The following is a 6,349-nucleotide window of genomic DNA, read 5'->3' as shown; positions in this document are numbered from 1 at the left end:
TACCGTAAGGAACAGAGTTCGAACCGTATTCGAGGACGATCGGAACCTTTCGCGCATCCGCCTCCTTCCACACTCGGCTCATCCCCAGCATCACCATCCCGGACTCCGCAAACCGGTAAACCGGAGATTGGACCCGGGATATCTTCGAAAACCATTCCGCCTCCTCGTAGTCGGAGGCGTGAAGGCTGGGAAGGGCTTGCCCGTTCTTGAATTTCATGGCAAGGGGGATGGCGCGAGCGGAGATATAGAAGAACTCTCGCTTCCACGCGCGAAGACTGCGCTCGGTTGCGCAAATCTTTAAACCCTTTATCCGGGTTATCAACGTATACCACCCCTGGATGCACCTCCAAGTGTAGAAGGTCATCAGGCGGTCAACATAGGGCTCAATGCCCAGAATCCGGCACACCCACTCGAAGTGCCGAATCTTGGCAATCGCCATCGGGTGCACCTCGGTCAGGTGCACACCGTAAACAAACTTTGTCAATGGGAACCTAAGATTCCCATAAACAAAGAATGCAGCATATACCCCGATCTTGCCTCTGGGGGCATCGTACACAGTCTGGTGGGGTTCAGGAAACTCAGGCTCGAGAGACTCGAGCATGAACTTCCTGACGACGTACTGGTACAGATCGACAGGCAGAGCACACTGGCACTCGCCAGCAGTACTCTTGTCATCGGCTGTAGATTCGAGATCACGAGACATCTTGTAAAAGAAAGAAGAAAACGATTTCGGGAGAATGCTTGCCTGAAAAGGTGAGTATTCGCCGGAAATCGCTTAGAAGATGAGAAGAGTGAAAGTATTGATTACAAAGAACCCTCTCCCCCTTTATATACTAATCGCAATTAATGCGATGCATTTAATGCGGAAGAGAGAGAAATCGAAGGTGCAATGAAACTATGACACGTGGCGAAAAGCAAGCTGGCAACAGCTGTTGACAGGACGCATACCATTAATTTCGCGGCCACGCGCTCGAAAAATCGCGCCCACGCGCCTGAAAAAGCGTCTGGAATGACATGTACTGTCACGTCACCATAACTTCCTGCACGTTCTGACACAGTCAGAAGAAACCGTCGCACGACGTTTCATAGGTTTGGACTGTTCTTATCCTTTCACCAACCTTTCGAATTTCAAAAATTCAAAAAGATTCAAAAGTAAGCGGGAAAATACCCCTTACCTTGGCAAACAAGTAACCGTAAGACGGATGCGGGTACAGTGTTAAGGCAAAACCCTTCACATACCTAGCACACGCAGGGAATTGAAGCCAAGAATAACTTGGCAACCAAGTAACCGTAAGACGGATGCGGGTACAGTGTTAAGGCAATACCCTTCACATACCTAGCACCCGCAGGGAATTGAAGCCAAGTATACCTCGGCAACCAAGTAACTATAAGACGGGTGCGGGTACAGTGTTAAGGCAAAACCCTTCACATACCTAGCACCCGCAGGGAATTGACGCCAGGAATACCTTGGAAGTAAAGTAACCGTAAGACGAGCGCGGGTACAGTGTTAAGGCAAAACCCTTCACATACCTAGCGCTCCGCTGGGAATTGAAACCAAGAAGGATCTTCTGGGCAATGCTTGCGGAAACGAAAATAACATCCCCGCATAGCGGGAACGTCGAGAACTACGTTGTTTGAAGCTCCAGGATGGAATTGGTGGTTTTAACATAATTGATCACTATGTTCAAAACTACCAAAACCTCATGGAGAATCCACACAAGTGGGACTCAACGCTCCTGACTTGCGAGGAGGTTACAGACCTACCCGCATCATACCCAAAGATCAAGCAGGAAACTCGGGAATTTCTGCAAGTGACAAGGACTTCCGCGGGAAGAATCCACATGGAAAACCTTAAAAAACCCTTTTCAAAACCCTTTGCTTAAGTCCAAAAGTTCACCTCACTTTATTAAACACTCATGAGAAGAACATTGGACTGGGGGGACTTGAAGAGGTAGGTCCCAGCAGAGCCCAGTTGGACCCGCAAGACTCACCTTGAAGAGGGACGTCTGCGCAGAAACCAACTGGATCCGCAGGACCAACCATGCTCAGAGACGTGACGTCCTTACGCGCAGTACGCAAGCTGTTCCCGCAGGAAATGCCTCCCAATGGTGAAGGACTCCGCCTGTTCCCGCAGCTTCGGATACAAGCCATCAGGGAAGGCCACCCGCGCAGCAAGGCTACACGCACAAGGCACTTAGCTCTCAATCACTCAGTGTCACCTGAAGGAATGAGCAAAGCCGGGAACAATCCCGCACAAGGGCGGGAGGGGGAATACTCCTGCCCAAATAAGCCAGTCCGTACGATACGGGAAGATCTTCTGTACTGTACCTGACGAGGTATGGGCAAAAGATCTGACTAAAGATACGACAGCTTATTGACAACAGTATGGCGAGCAGCATGCTCCTGTACTGTATGTCACTATTAGCCGCTGCCTACTCACCAACTCCTGTCATACCACGTGCATAGCCGGCAGTTGGTGGAAAAGGAATAGTATACAGCAGGCCTGGTCACTATCAGCCGCTGCCTACCCACCAACTACCAGCAGGACACGTGCGTAGGCCACGGTTGGTTGAACAGGATTACTATTCAGCAGGCCACACCTCCTTGGAAACCTACATTCGGCTATAAATACCACAAATGGTATGACCATCTCATCTTATCATATCTTACCATATTATCATCATATTATACCTGATATCTGTTCTAGCAATCTCTTAATATACTTTTATATTTAAAGAGCAATTTAGTCTGATTCTCACGCCGGAGGGTGGTCACAAGGAGGAACCCCCCATTCTCAGTGACAAGCTCACGGTGTCTGTTTTGCAGGTTATCAGAAGAACCATCTTCTCTGGGTCTAACCCCTCGTGGGAAACATCTATCTAACCCCCAGGTTACTCGTAATCTGCCCGGGGTCCGGTTAGTGTTTCTTCAATGTCAAAGAATCTTGTTTTGTCCTTCTACAGTTTACTTCCATCACAACCACAAATCCATGTTCAAGAACAAGTCTCAAACTTCAAGCCCTTGGCCACTTTAATCTTAAAATAGTAGTACCATCCTAACCCTAAACGTTGTTTAGTCATTCTTGAAGCGCGAAAGTCGGTTTAAAAGTATGATAAGTTGGATTCTAACGTAAACACAAGGGTGCACAACCGGTTGGACAGATTTTAAACTGGGTACGAACCGGGAATGGTCCAATCGGGTACACCCAAAACCAGGGTTCCTAGGAACCAGACCTGATTACGATGGGAGGGATTAAATACATACTGGAATCAGTTCGAATAGGATCTGAACTGAGGTTTTTTAAAGATATTTTTATAACAAAATAAATTCGACCGTTAGCAACAACTATAAAATTGATTTATGTAGATTTTTTTTAAATTAACCAAATAAATATAACTCAAAATCATCCATTTGTTACACCAAAAATATTTTTTTCGATCTAGTCCAAAAATCAAAAAGTCCCTGCACTCGAACAAATGTACGTTTGGGCCGACGAAAAGTATGTAGTACGACTTAGCTCTTTCTTTGGTACATGTTAGGGTCGAAGATACCGGTGTTCAAGAATCAACTCTTAATTTTCAGGATCTCCTTAAGGATATATTCAATGAGGAAATGTTTTTTTCTTTCAACCGAGCGTACAAGGAATCAAATATTGAAAGTAAAAGGGGAGTCGCGTATCGTTAGGTTTTGAAAGTTTCAGACACTCTACCGCAGACAGATGGACAATTGGGAAATGATCAAAACGATGAGGAACGTATATGACACAAGGAGACCCAAACCGACACCCAAGGTAACTTAATGGTTGCTAGAAACGTCTTTAATGGGAACATAAATACAAGTGTGAGGTGGGAACTGAGTTGGAGGTCAAAATCGAGATGGCAAGAACCAAGATGCTTATGAAAGTCGAGATGGTCAAGTTTGTGGGTCAAATAAAAAAATGTCAAGGATATTTAATGATCATTAAAGGGGAAATAATGATAGATCACAAAGTAGTGTTATTGGTGGTGATAAGTTAGGGTAAATGTTTCTTTCAAATGCAACCTTTTGAAAAAGTTTCACTTGAAAGAAACAAGTGTGTTATAATTTGACAAAAATGTTACATTAGGTTTAATGCAACTTCACATAATGAAACATAAAGGTTGTCTTAAAACAATTTTTTTTTGTACGGGTGTCCGGAGCGAATGAAGAGAGAAGAGAAAGAGGAGACACATGAAGAAGCTAACTTAGCCGAGATCAATCGAGTGAAAACCTTATCATGATGGGTTCTAATTAAGAAACACTTTTCATGAAAGAACACAAGGTGATCCCAAAGCGTTTTGAAGCCGAGTCGATGGAGATTGGAGAAAGATATACATGGTGCATCGACAAATCGAGTATCAAATCACATGAGGGATAATAAAACACTCTTTTATGAATCGAATGAACAGGCCACGAGAAAGGTGAACTTCGAAGACGAATCTTGTATTGACATTCACGAAAAGGGGTCGGTTCCAATAGAAGGAAAAAAACAGGATAGAAGCGCCTGACCGTACCGCCCCAAATTCTTATTGAAAACGATGAAAAGTAAATAAGGGTATAAAGAAATGCATTTGCTTTTAGGTGTCATCGATAATAAGCCCAAGCATTAATGTTTTATCCTAAATAGAAGAAATGGATGATTAATTTTTTTCTTTTTGTTATCGAAATAAGCCCAAACGTTAAATAAGTTATTATAACAATTCAAGTTCCAAATTTCAATTGTTTATCTATAAAGTAATCAAATTAACTATAGTATAAACAAGTAGCTTAAATGTTAAAGAGTGTGGAAGTTAAAAAAAAAACGAATTGAGGGAAGTGATCGAGTAAATGCTTGTAGCTGCTGGGGTTATTTAAAAAATATTTATTTTTTTAAATAACCGGTCTTATTTTAATTTTTTACTTTAGGTAATTGACACATGAAAAAAAGCCCCACAAAAAGAAAAATAATAAAAATCCAGTTTCTCAAGGTTAGGTTTTTTATTCAATTTTGGATAAATTTGAGCGACCACACCAATCATACATCACTTTGTTCAATCACGTAAATTAAATTATTTATAAGTGCCAATGTACGTTACAAACTTACCTGTCAATCGACTTTCAATAGTATACGTAACGATAAAAAGAAAAACACACAAAATAGTGTAACATATATAATAGAAAGAAAGAAACATATGGTGTGTACGTAGATTAGCTTGGCTTAAATCTTTTTAGATATATACAAAATGGTTGTGGATTAACTAATCTTATATTGAACAAGCTTTGAATCTAACTAATATATGGCTCAACCAAAATACCAAACTTAAATAGACAACTCACCTTAGAAGGTCTTTTCTGGCTTCAAACACGTATTTTAAGAACATGCTTAAATCAAAACAAATTTAACGTTTTAAGTTTCTTAAGTTAACTGCCAATAAACTTTAGTTTATATGGCATTGGGTGAAAGTGATTTGGATTGCAGGCTTCAAGGTCTCAACTTTAAATCCGATTTTAACTAGATTTCTTCGGAACTGAAAATGGTGGGCCTAGAGTACCTAGAGCTATCTGCGATCACGTACATATGAGCCACCTTATGCCATTGGATTACCCCGTGTATCCGGGTATTTATTCATTGGCCGTAAAAAGAAGCTTCTTAAGTTGAGTGGTTCAACCACTCGACACATCTCCTTGATTTCCTTATAATCTAACTAATGAATATTTTTGTTTTAAGAGCATTCACAACGACTCCTCTAAAATATTGTGAGAGAGATCTCTAAATTTTTTTGAGGGTTGTAAGAGCTTTTAAGTGGAGGAAAGAGAACATTTTTAAGAAATGAGCAAATTTGGAAAAACACTGTTCAATCTCTATTTATTTTTTAATATATTTGAAAGTGGTTGTGAGTGGATGGAAGAGAAAATGTAATGACAAAGATAAAAAAAAATATTATTTAACTGTATATGAGAGAAAAAATGTTATGATTTTTAGTGTAATTATAGAGATAGAGATATAGGAGCCTCCGGGAATGCTCTAATGAGCTAATTGTACTTTCGTAGTGTCAATGATCCTAGCCAATGTTTTAAAAACCGGTATTTTATTTGTACCGGATTGTGCTAAAATATGGTATAACCGGTTGAACCGGATTATACCGGGAGGTTCAACCGGTTGAATATTTAACTTATAATTTCCTATAAATGTAACTGTAACCCAAAAGTAAATGATTCCTATAACAAAAACTAATTTAAAATCACTCAATTTTTAAAAATAGTCCTAAAGTTTACTCGTTTAAATGTTAATTGTTGGTTTAAAAGTAATTTTGAAAAAATATGGGCTGCAAATATCAAAATTTTCTCGTGC

Source organism: Bidens hawaiensis, unplaced genomic scaffold (genome assembly GCF_021521415.1).
Source record: "Bidens hawaiensis isolate Kalapana, Puna unplaced genomic scaffold, B.hawaiensis_p1.1 tig00047489_1, whole genome shotgun sequence".
In the NCBI taxonomy this organism is placed as follows: Eukaryota; Viridiplantae; Streptophyta; class Magnoliopsida; order Asterales; family Asteraceae; genus Bidens; species Bidens hawaiensis.
The sequence above is the reverse complement of the archived record's forward strand: the minus strand, read 5'-3'. Positions refer to the sequence as shown.